Source organism: Genypterus blacodes, unplaced genomic scaffold, assembly GCF_046128005.1.
Source record: "Genypterus blacodes isolate CSIRO-AG114 ecotype Tasmania unplaced genomic scaffold, CSIRO-AGI_Gbla_v1 ptg000061l_1, whole genome shotgun sequence".
NCBI classification, from domain to species: domain Eukaryota; kingdom Metazoa; phylum Chordata; class Actinopteri; order Ophidiiformes; family Ophidiidae; genus Genypterus; species Genypterus blacodes.
In genome coordinates, this window is record NW_027466873.1 from 774150 (window position 1) to 786808 (window position 12659).

Below are 12659 nucleotides of genomic sequence, written 5' to 3' on the forward strand. Positions count from 1 at the left end.
GGAGGAAATACATGGCTCTCTATTTTTAATAAATATCAAATCCTGCCTGCCTGAGGGTGAGATGGGAAGAAGCCTGAGCCTCGTGTTCTTTGTGGCTCGTAATAAAGTGGCAGTTCACCTTTGACAACAACAGACATCCTCATCTACAGCATCCTGGCCTGTCACTGCACGATAGTTTTCCCTGTCCGTCAGTGTTTCAATGTGTTTTTTTTAATGTTATATCCTTTGCTTCTATTGTCTTTATTCTCTATTGTGTTTTTGTCTTCTGTGAGCAACAGGATGCTTGCAGGGCATGAATAAAGTACTTATCAATCTACAGAATCTTTGTATCTCTCTATCTAAACCCCATCATTCAGTCAGTCTGACTGTAGTTGCAAATCATGGTTAGGAGCTTTCCACTCTTTCGCCTGACTCACTCACCCGACTAGTATTGCTGTCTCATTGTTTGCTTTCCTTCCTGGTAGCGGCACACGGCGGCTACCGCACATGACATTGGCAGCAGATGTGGCTGGGCCCAGAGAAAATAAACTGGCCGACGATGATGCCGTCCGCAGAAGCTAAATGTTGACTTAGTGACCTGTAATCAGATTCACACACATGACAGAATGGAAATAAACAGCAACATTTGCCCGTGTCGCCTCTGCCGACCCTCCCACCACAACACAGGAAGCTCAGCATGCTGGGAAAAGCCGTTTGCCTGCAGGCTCTCACTCTAGTAATGGACCCTCGCCGTCACACGCCAAGGGGTGGGAAGAAGAAAATGGCTGACAAAGGATGCCGTATAATGACATGGGTGACAATTCTGCCTCAGACCAACATTAACTTCTAACGTGTTTAGAACCTGCGTTCAGAGGTGGAAAGAAAAGTAAAAGTACTAAAAACAAAAGCAGTTGAGTTAGTTTACTTTTTCATAACTTTCTTTCTTGCTATTCATTACTATAGCTACCTTTTGGGATATTTGAGTACTTAACATGTTTGAAATTGAGTTATTTTTGTTTGGAAAAGGTCTGATTTCTTCTTTGACCACTGCGTTGGTTTCAGTAACTAAATCTAAGTTACTGTAGACTGTTTTACAGATAACCTTTCCCCCGCATCTGTTTATAAAATCATTGTTAATCCAAGCATCTGTTGGTGCGCCGAGTCACAGTACTGGCTCATCTTCCCCACAGAGAGAAAACATTAAGCGTCTCAGCATTCTCTGAGCTCTATAAATTAAGGTCCCGATAAAAGACCTTCATGTGGTTGGAATCTAGAGATAAAACAATGGTCATAAATCAGGCACATCTGGGGTGTCGTAAATCTGTCGTTTTTATCTTTGGGCTCATCTCAGCTCTGTGTCCTGTTCACCGGGATTTGAAGGGTTCATAGTGCAGATACAGCGACTGGTTAGGTGGGGATTATCTCATCCAGTTGTGTTGTTCAGGCATAAAATCGGCCTCTATGATCACTGTCTACTTGGATTCAAATTGCCCATGAATGTCAATATACAGATGCTTACACTTAGAGCTGAGGATTTTCACAAAATCGGTTTTGCTTTCCACCGTTCTCCAAAAGTCACACAAATGATTAAGTGGTGATTTGTGGAGCTTAGTTTGATACACATGAACATAGTTCTAAGAAGTACTTCCCTCCTGACTCATAAATTAAAGTAAGGCTGCTTGCACATGAGCAGTGCTCAAATTGCACTGCGTTGGCCCATTGTTTTCTATGGAGTTGAGTATTACGACTCAGACTTGTGGCAACAATACGTACAGCAACATGAGCCACCCAGGTTCTCTGCTGCACTCAAAATCCAACCAAACTCCAACTTTTCAGTGAGCAACCAATGAGAGAATAGCAGCATGTGATAGTGTGGGAGGCAGTGGCTCAGTGGTTAGTGCTTCTGCTTTGGAACCGGAGGGTCGCCGGTTCGAGCCCCTGCCAAGGTACCCCTGAGCAAGTCACTGAACCCTCAATTGCTCCCCCCTCTGCGAAGGGTGGTAATGTAATGTAAGTCACTTTGGATAAAAGCGTCTGCCAAATGATCGTAATCTGATGACAGCAGAACTGAAACAACGGTTCAGAAGAAGAGTTTAAATTATAGGAGACCCCAAATTCATGGACACAATTGATATGATGATCAGGGCCAAAAGCTGAACGGTTACCAGGACTGCTCGGCCCTCACCATCAGCTGAGGGGGGATTGAGGACAGCCATTTGTTAACGCCCCGATGCGTGATGTTGCTATCCGCCTTTTTCAACGTGCACGTTCACATTATTCAAATTCCTGTGTCTTGAAGTGAGCTCGGTGTGAACGCCGCTGGATCGTACCAGAGCAAAACCCTGGAAGCAAAACCCTGCAGATAGTAGCTGTCATACCAGATAGATTTTTGTGCAGGAAATGTTCTTTATTGAGATAGATTGAGATTTATAGAAACATACCCATGACTTATTTAAGTGTCTGGATGCTGGATACAACATTTCTTCTTTCGGTGTTAATAGTGTTACAATTGCATTACATCATCTACTGTTAAAGCGTCGTGTAACTGAAGCAAAGCAAAACCTTTAGCAACTTTAATCACATTAATATATGAATTTCTTGCATAAATATTACTTCTCTTAGGTTTATTTGCAACAGATGTTTGGGAATTGATTCTCAGTTATACAGCACACCATCTGTTATTCATTCCCCTTTATTTGTTTTGTTTTCTATGAATTGAACAGCCTCAAAATAAATGTTTGCTATCTTTTATCAGTTGCCAAAGGGACTGAAATAATGACGGATAGGAAAGCTCCCCACTAAGCTTTATGTTCTGGATCAATGCAGCTTTCAGCCACATGTTCATAAAACCTATATAATCTGAAGTCATCAATCTGAGGGGTGTGGGCACTGTATGTATGTACGATGCTGCTGAAGTAAACAAGCTATTTGTTTTTCCCATTGCACAGTTAGCTTAATAAACAAGGAAGGAAAAGAAGAAAAGCAGAAATAATCCTAATAATTATAATACATTTGTAGTGCACTTTTCTAAACATATTAGTGATAGTGATATCAATGAAAATAAGTTTCTTTTATCATCGCTTTATACAGTATAAACAATACAAAGTACTATACTGCTATATTTTCCATACACTTTAAATAGCCGTTTTTGAACTGGGCCCAGGTAAAATAACTGCCATATGGTTCCATTTGTGTGTGTGGGAATGTGTTTTGACATTTCCTCTCTATTGTTAAGATCTAAATGAACTATCCAAATGTTGCCTTTTATTTCGGTAGGAGGCTGTAATTGTCGGATGCCTAGATAAACTGTCAGCTTAGACCAATTTCTTCTGCAGCCATCTGGACCGTTCAAGTTTTGGCCCATTAGACCCCCCCACCCCACCCCCGGCACATTTTTGGCCTCAGTACAGAGGAGAGGAGATAGTGGCTCAGATGACGCCGAAGGTAATCACAGGAACTTGAACAGCCAGTGCCATCAGTGCCAGGACCAGACTGATAAGTCGGAACAAAACGCGTATTGGAGGTAGAGAGGGAGTTTTTTTTATTCAGGCTAATTGCTGCTGATTGCTGGGCAGATTGGTGGATAGAGAGGTAATCAAGATGGCAGTGATTTGATGAAAACCTGGCCAGTCCTTTAAAAGAAAGCCTGTTCCCTGCTATTTAAATTACTCTGCCGGAAAAAAAACAGCAATCAGGAAGAAAACCTATTATTCTTTGTGGCCGATATATTTCTTTCGTGGACTGCTGAAGACACAAAAGAGAAGTATGTGTCCTGTACATATTCCTGCTCAGTTCTGTTAGTAGAGGCCTCACACAATATCAGCATTATGTGGGATATTGCCCAATGCAGCTGTAGTCTTCTACGTCAATGTTTGTTGTCCATAAACTCACCATAGCAGTTTTCATTTTCCTTGAGCTGATTGTGTCTCATATGAATCTTGTACCTATTGGATGTAGTTATGGAATGGAAAAGGGAAAAGGGAAAGGGTCCAGGAATTCTTTTAAGGGTTTTTTAGCATAGTGGAATCGCGGGTTTCATGATGCAATTTATTTATTTATCTTCCTGTTTGCTTTAGGTTAATGTGTGGCAGCTCTTCCAGTAAAGCAGCTGCGGTTACAGCAGAGGTGAGCTGCAAAGGTCATTAATCTCCCTTAGCTCACTTTTTGTTTGCTTACTGACCAAATGAAACAACATCAAAGAGCAGTTTGAGAGGTTTGACTTGGCCAGCTGTTTGGTTGATAATGACAGTAAAGGCTGCAGTATGTTTACATTCAACGCAGTCCATCAAACTCCAGTTGGGGGTTAAGTGTGTGTTATAGTGTAGCAATACAGCAAACCTACAATCCACGTGCTGTGTTATGTTTGAGAAAGCTCACAACTTTTCATTTAGGGTGCAGTGCTCTGTGGTTTGCTTGAGTAGAGCCAAGTGAAATTAGAAAGACTAATATTGGTACATGAAACAGGTTTCATGTAAGATTCCCACCTCTTTATGCTTAAAATCCTTTAAAAAACACTCTCACGTGTTCCTCCTAAATGTTGACAATTTGGAGATTAAAGGTTTTTACAATACAGCAAATAAATTCATCAGTAGCCATGATGGTTTTAGTTTTAAATGCAATATGTCTAGGTAAGAAACTCCAAAGATGTTGTTTTCCAAATAATGTCAAATATTCAATCTACTATAAAATATCCATTTGTGCTCTGAGGAAAATCGTAGCAGTGGTTAAATTGATGTACAAAGTATGAAAAGTAAAGTTCCATATTTCCTTGGGTGTGCGTAACAGATTTCTTCACCTGGACTTGAGGATATAAAGACTCTATTATCCGTCCTGCTGACCTGGACACTTTAGCGCAGGGCAGGAAATTCTGTTCCTGAAAGCAGTGACAGCGAGCAGAGAGGACAGAGGACCAGTGTCCCTCTGAAAATTGCATTTACACGTCACTTAACCAGATTTGAACTTCAACCACTTTGTTGTCTTTTATAGCTGCACTTGAACTTTTCTCAACACTTGCGGTGATTTTTGTGGATTTCACCCCTCACAATGAGCTATAGAGTAAATTCAATAACTTTTGCCTTGGATGAGTATAAATCCACTTTATTTCCATCTGGGAAATGGTGTCCCTTCAGAGATACAATCAGCCCTGAGACAGGGACAGCAAACTGTTGTTTATTCTTTACTTTTCTCCAAGGCACTCACGAAAAACAAGGTTTCCATTGTGAAAGAACAGACGTCCTTTGTGTGCCCTGCCATTGAGTTCAGCGTTTCCATAGCCCTGTGCTCTCCACCCTCTAAATCATATAATATTTCTGAATCACAATGACATGTGCTGGGTTAGGTTTCGCCTCGGTCAGACGTTTTTTGTCAGTGTCTTTAAGTTTTGTCTTGGCCAGGAAATCTGAGCCCAACTCAGGGCAGACTGAAGACAATGTCTCTCAGCGGTTTATTGGTTTGAAGATGCCTGGTGTAAAAGACATCAATGGAAAAGTCAGACGGAAGAAGGACACTTATATTGGGTTTTTCTTTTTTTACCACTTGCACATTTTAGATTCTAGAAAAGTCTTGCTTTAATTATTTGACAGTCCAGCCCCATGAGTGAGTGTGCTGCTGTGAGCCATAGATTGACACTCTGCACATTTACATGCACTCAGTCCTAGGAGTATTTGTCCTTATTGACAGTGAAAAATGCAATTAAGTAAAATGCACATAATCAGCAAATAGCACTATGCAATTAAGATGTTTACATGGATGTCACTTTCATTTATTTCCTTAATTTCCATGTATATCAAAATCTAAACATGTATGTGTCAGTCCTTAATTACTGGTTTAGAAAGCACACCTTACAATCTAATACCATAAATGTGAAACTGTACTTGGAAGTCCAGTTTTTGTTTACATTTACTCAACACATATGACATAGACAGACAGACAGACAGACAGACAGGTAGATAGATAGATAGATAGAAAGATAGATAGATAGATAGATAGATAGATAGATAGATAGATAGATAGATAGATAGATAGATAGATAGATAGATAGATAGATAGATAGATAGATAGATAGATAGATAGATAGATAGATAGACCTCCTCCCTCAGACTCCCTCTCTCATTGGCTGTGGGGGACATGTCTGTGGTTCTGTGGGATCCTCCCATATAAACATGCGTGTTTTACCACCAGCAGCCTGCCAAAACCCCTCAATTTGTCACTTCCCCAAGTCAGTTAGTGTTTTGTGGCTTGCAAGGTGCGAGCGAAGGTACTTGAAGGGGAAACCTCAGGCAAACTGAGGCCAGAGATGGAGGAGATGTGGTCGGTGGCTTGTGTTGCTTTGTAGGTGTGCTGAGAGTACAAACCACCAGGCTGAAACCAATACAGCCTTCATCTGTTTACACTTTCTGACTGTCTTTCAGTTTGACAGATGGTACATTTTAGTGAGTTCGACCATCAGGTAGTCATGTTACTCACAGTGAAACTGAACTGAACTTTTTGGTGTAACCACTGGTCACTGGCAGACTCTTCACATCCGCAACTTGCACAAGTCTGGTTTGAACCACAAACCCTGCCAGCACGACGCGGCTGTGGGAGCCTTATATGCAAAGTACAAACATTTCCAAGATGTTCAGGTTAGACAGGATAGATTTTTCAAGCCTAAGGCTTCCTCACTTCATTTAAAGATCATGTTAATGAGCACTGGGTTATATATTCTAAGGCCTGTGTAAAACTGCCCGCATACCTGAGAGGAACATTGGAACATTTGGCGCCCAAGTTAGCAGGTTACAACGTTGGAGCAAAGAGGTGCAACAAAAAGTATTTCCAAGGTTTGCTTGCTGAATATGGCATTATAATCCCTTTGCGGTTAATGTAATGTTTGTAATGATTTCCGAGATGGATTATAAATACAAAGTATAAGGGTTTGTGCAGCACCTCTGTGCTCTGTGTTGTGGTTCACTAACAGCACTCTGGAAAGTAAAGTCAACAACATCCGTACAAGAAGTTGGAAGTGTATGTATTTGTAGTTGTGGATAACTGTTCTGGCGTGTAGCAGCAAATCTCCTACGGTGAAAGGCAAATGCATTCCAGCAGTACTCTTAACTCAGCAGTGCTGCTTCTGCACGGCGCACGCAGCCAGTGAGAACGGAGCGGAGGAGTCGTCAGGGCGCTTCACTGTAAAGGTTACTGACTAGAGCGTCAGTGTGGGTTTGTGAGTGTCGGTTATGTCTGGACAGAACTAAGTGCACATGTGAAAATTATTGCATATGGGATTCAGTTGACAAAAGCATACAGTCGTCTTTGTCATCTGTCCATGTGCACTCACACACGCAGCTATGCGAGGCCGCCTGCACAGCACACAACCACACATTTGCTCATCACTTGTTTTTCCAGAGCTTGTGTTCAACAGATGCACCAAGGAACAGATGAGAGAGCAGGAGGGATTACAGTGCCTCTCTTACCACAGGAAATCTCACCGGAACTGTTCTTCATTGTACCAAGGAACCCATTTTGTGTGTAACAACTGTCCACAAACTGCCTACATTTACGTTAATATAATCTAGGTGCATTACTCAGAATGAACATATGTTGTTTTGTGCCAATTTCAAGGTTTATTATTGTGTCATGTAACAATCGGAACAGAAGCTGTACTGCGTGTTGGTACTGTGTAAGGAGGTGAAAGGTACCTAGAGGCAAAACAGAAGAGAGAGAGAAGATGAGCAGTGTGTGTGTGTGTGAGGGTGGGGGGTGGGGGGGGTGGGGGGGGGGGGGGGGGGGGTGAATGGAGATATATGCTCGTCTGATGATTCACGCCTGCAGGGTGAAGGAGTGCAGGGTCAAGGAGACTGAAGACAGGAGATGAAGGAAGGAGGGGTAGAGCTATGCACATCCCCCCGATCAAGCTGATGGAAACACATGCCGGCCCCCTGCTGATCTCTGTGTTAGCCATGGGACCGGCCTGCACAGGTCTCCTCACTTTCTACTCTGTCCCCCCTCCCTCTGCTCCTTCACTCCTCTTTCTGCTCTGTCGCCCAACATTTCCTCCTCTTTTCTCTTTTTTCTTCTTCTAGGTTCCCACTGTTGCAACCTCCCTTCCCTCCCTCTCTCACGCCTGGACTGAAACCTTACACCCGCCAAACGTTTCTGTGAGTCAATGAGTCATGTGCTCAGCAAGCTTGCACTCTATACATGGCGACTAGAGTTGAGGGCTATCAAACCAATACTGACCACAGTGTCTGTAGCAGCAAGTATTCACTAAGTGGCAGTCCAGCACTGCTCCAGTGGGCATTGCCTGTTTTGGTCTTTGTTATTCTTGAAACTGACATTTCCCAATTTAAATAATGTTTTGCAGATTTTAGAGGCAAAGTTCTTGCATGGCTGTTGAAGCCAACATAAAATGGCCAGTTCATCCATTTGAGCCTGAAGTCTTTCTGTGGTTACGTTGACGTCTGTCTATTATACAAACTAGTAATGACATTGACCATTACATACAACATCCCATTCACATATGTTTATCTGATTTATAGGGGATGATAGCAGATGAAGGATGTTTCTAGGGTAAGTGATTGCAATGTTTCATTTCATAAATTGGATAAATGGATAATTTAAAGAGAACAGAAGAGAAAAGTATTGTTTTATAAACAGTACTGAAGGTTAGGCATCAGCACAGCTATTAAAACATTCCAAGAGATAACCATTCCTGGTTGCATTGTACCCGTAATAATGTGTTCCTCTTTGAATCCCTTTTACAGGTATAAAAGGTCAAACCAGAACACAGAAAAAGCCCTGGAGCCTCATTGTGGTATCTGGAGAATGCCGAACATGTCCGACAAATGAAGAAGCAGCTGCACTCATCCGAGAGCTGAGAGTCTCTGAGGAACGTGGAGTTATGAGGCTGCTCACACACGACCCTGTTTGCTTAGTCTCTGACACGGAAAGACGGCCAACACCACAGAGAGAAGGGAAGGAAAGAGCGAGGACGAAAGATTGAGACATGACAGGAGAGAGCGAGTGAAGGGGGTGAAGGAGAAAGATGAAAGGTAGCACAGAGACTACCAAATACGATAAAAAGACAAGAAAGTATCACTGTACAGGAATGTTTAAACACCCTGCAGGTCCTCCAACACATGACCAGCCTAGACTGATTCAACAGGATAGAAGAGGCCAAAAGTTACAGATGTTAAAATGTTCACTGAATCACTTTGAAACCTAACAAACATAGCAGGCATTTTATTCATTCTAAGCTGTTCGCACAGAATTGTTCAGGTTTATATATGGAATCTTTGAAAGCAAAAAATGTCCATTTATTCTATCCAGCTGCAAGAGAGAAGATTCATCATCTGCCTGCAGTATCAGGAACGTATCCTGTTCAGTCCATTACATCCTTTCAGACATCTGAGCATTTCTATCAGTTTTGAGGCCGAACATAGCAAGACAAATAGCATGACACGTTCTTCCACCATTGGTGTTGTACAACAGCCATAATCAAGTGAGTGAATCAAGTGACTGTACAATATCACTGTACAATAGATGTGTTTTCAAATGTACGTATGTCTGTAACGTACAAAGTGTTTGTGGCACCACATGTCAAAACACAGCCATTGTCTTTCGGATGGGATCATACCAAATCTGTGCATTGCAGAAGCAAGCACACACACACACACACACACACACACAAAACATCCAAAAGGTGTCAGTCACCATGCTGTGACACCCACACTCCTGGTTGGTGGCCCTGTGATGTCAGTCTTAAGGTCCGAGCCGAACACACACGCACACACAGACGCGTACACAGTTGAAACAGCTGTCCAAGCTAAAGCTGTGTCAGTGAAGGCAACATGTTCATTTGGAGACAGGACTCCTCTTTGAAGTCGTATCACACTGTCGGTTAAAACCAAACACCATTGTGAAGTCGGGGAAGATTTACGACCTCTGCAGCTCACCTCTGCTTTCCCACAGCTGCATTAACACTCAGCTGGTGATACGGGCCACCACTCCATAAACCCAACAATAACTCTGTTTAACCAGGAGGGGCACGTTTTAATAAGCACAATGGGCCATACATTCCATATTCTATAAAGCAACCAAAAATGAATTTGAATTATCAGCTTGAGTTGTTACTTTCTTTCTAGGTGTAATGTGCGCAATGTGAATGTGAAATGTGACTTTATTGTAACTGTCTCACATAAAAACACGGTGAAGTTATGAATTTATCACGTCTCATCAAATGGTGAAGGGAAATCTGGGAGAGGCTGAACAGAGCTGCAGTCCAGGAAAAGTGGAGATCTGCTGCCCCCTGCTGTATGAATCCACACATCCGTCCATCCATCCGTCCATCCATCCATCCATCCATCCACTCACTATACCAGCTTGTCCTCTTCGGGGCAACATATAATGATGCACATTCCATTTTATGATAAATACGATGATGAAAAAATACTCAAACCTGCAATAATGCATATTTATTTGAGGTCTGACATTAAGAATACATGACTTAAATGTTAGAAAACAACAGCAACCTCTTTGATCCCATCTGGTGGATTTATGAGGTTTAACACATTTACTGAAAATTCGAGTTTAAGCTTCCAGCAAAAGAAGGAAGATATTTCTATGAAATGGCTTGTGACCTTGACTTGGTGTTGGTGACAGAAACCAAACGAGTCCTCTTGCAATGCGGCATAGCACACACTCATTATCTGAATGGGTTTGTGGATGCACAGAGGCATGTATGTCCTGCAAAGAGTCATTCAGGCGTGAAAAAGCAAAACACCATCAGTCAAAGCTGATGCTCACACACTTCGACAGCAGGTTGATTAATGTTCTCTGCCTGCTCTTCTCCCCTCTGCTGCAGCGCCTTCCACTCAAGCTTTAAGGCCCTCTAGGGCTCCAACACTATTTCTGTTAAATAAAAACAAAAAAAAAAACCTATCTCTTTTTGTTTGCCTATATTACTGCAGCAGTTGGTCATTATTTCCGTCATCATTTCCATTTCTGGGTTCAAACGAGAGCACCTATCTTCCACTAGCTGCTGGGACAGGAGACATCATCCCCGACCTTGCTCCTTTGGCTCCCGGATTGTGGAATAAGTGTCCCACTGCCATCAAGAGTCACTTGCTTTTCCGAGACTGCAAAATGAATCCTTGGAAGTATTTCACCTCGTGTCACCTTGAACCACTCACTCAAATCTAGATATCTTCTCTTTCATTTAATTACATCTCATTTCTATATGAACACATAAGAGATTGTATGGCTGTGGATGTAACAGAACTTTGTTCCTCGTGCTGCTCCTTGTGGCTGGAATCCTGTTTAGGAATCATGGAATTTCTCACTGACTATTACCACAGAAAAGAAAGCCTGGAGTTTTGAAACACCAGAGAAGAAGACTCAATTCTATTTTATAATATTATAATATGTTTAGGAGAATCACATCCCATTCCAGACCACTGACTGAAAACCTGAACACCTACGTTTAAATCTTTTTATTTTGTTTTACTTTTTATTACAGGAGGGGTTGTGTGAATGTGGGGGTTGTGTGACTGTTGGGATGGGTCGGGTCTTTGGGTGGGATATCCTCTCTTTTTTTTTCAAGACAGCCTATGATGCAATCTGTAAACTGCCTACACTGCTGTTTGACATCACGCTGTAAAACTGTACCTATGAGGCCATCGCTGTTTCTGTTTCAATTTACTTGAACAATACATTGCCTATTTTGCTCCAGGGTCGAAGTTCTCCTTTCTCTCTCTTCAAAAAAAGTTAAACAACAATAATAATAATAATAAATATACAACCGTCTTTCATTTCTCTATTTCTCTCCCTTTCTCCCCTTCCTATAAAAAAAATGATCTCCAAAATGTCCCATATCTGCATGCGTCATGTTAAATGCTTGCTTCAATAAAAAATATAAGACCAGAAAAAAAGTACATCCATTGCTATCAGGAATGACTGAAAAATGAAGTCATCACAGGTTTAAGGAAATGTTTGTTAACACGATTAAAACATATCAATCAAATGTACTAAAAATGGTTGTTCTCTCTTTATAATCTTATGGTGTAGAAGAATAAAATACTACATATACAGTATATCATAATCTATGTTGTGGTTGTAACTTTTGGATAAATATTTAGCATATTAATACAGCATACAATTAAGACTAAAAGTGTGTTGTGTTTTATAACTTCTTACAAATTTAAGCAAACAAACAAAGACTTAGCAAAACTGGGGTCTCAAAATTGCAATGTGTGTAACCATGAAATTACAAGGTAACATAGTTTATACAGCTATAAAAACATAATTATGCACTGTGGCTTTATGAATACTGTGGTTTTTCAAAATTAGGCCACTGGAGAAAAGCTAAATACCTTTCTGTTAATTCCTTCCCTTTCCCAGGCCTTTGATTCATCCACTGTGGTGAGATAAACGTTTATAAATCACGGGGTTAGCAGCTGAGACACTTTGTGAGAGCGCACAAGCGTGTCGGGCCAGAAGAAGTATGTTTCTGATTTGGTGGGAACGCTGACACTACGGCCAATTCTAATCATCAGGGAAAGCTTGTGAAAACCATGATGGATTTCACAGACGTGGTTTTGAAAAGAGGGTTTCATCACCAATCGTTTCAGGCTTTTGAGCAGTTTGGTTAAAAACACAGTTTCCTTTTTTTAAATCTTTTTATAGGTCCATTTCTGACCCACAAG

The 12659-nt window shown here is 41.5% G+C and overlaps 1 long non-coding RNA gene across 2 annotated transcripts; it reads left to right on the forward strand.

Annotated features, from left to right (window-relative positions):
• The first annotated feature begins 3415 nt into the window (after positions 1 to 3415).
• Positions 3416 to 10013, forward strand: LOC143003538 (uncharacterized). Of its 2 annotated transcripts, none has more exons than XR_012963879.1 (3): positions 3416 to 3502; positions 8040 to 8114; positions 8721 to 10013. It is a non-coding gene; the product is annotated as an uncharacterized LOC143003538 (long non-coding RNA). The 2 variants fall into 2 exon arrangements; XR_012963880.1 differs by lacking the exon at positions 3416 to 3502 and adding an exon at positions 7797 to 7935.
• The last annotated feature ends 2646 nt before the right edge of the window (positions 10014 to 12659 follow it).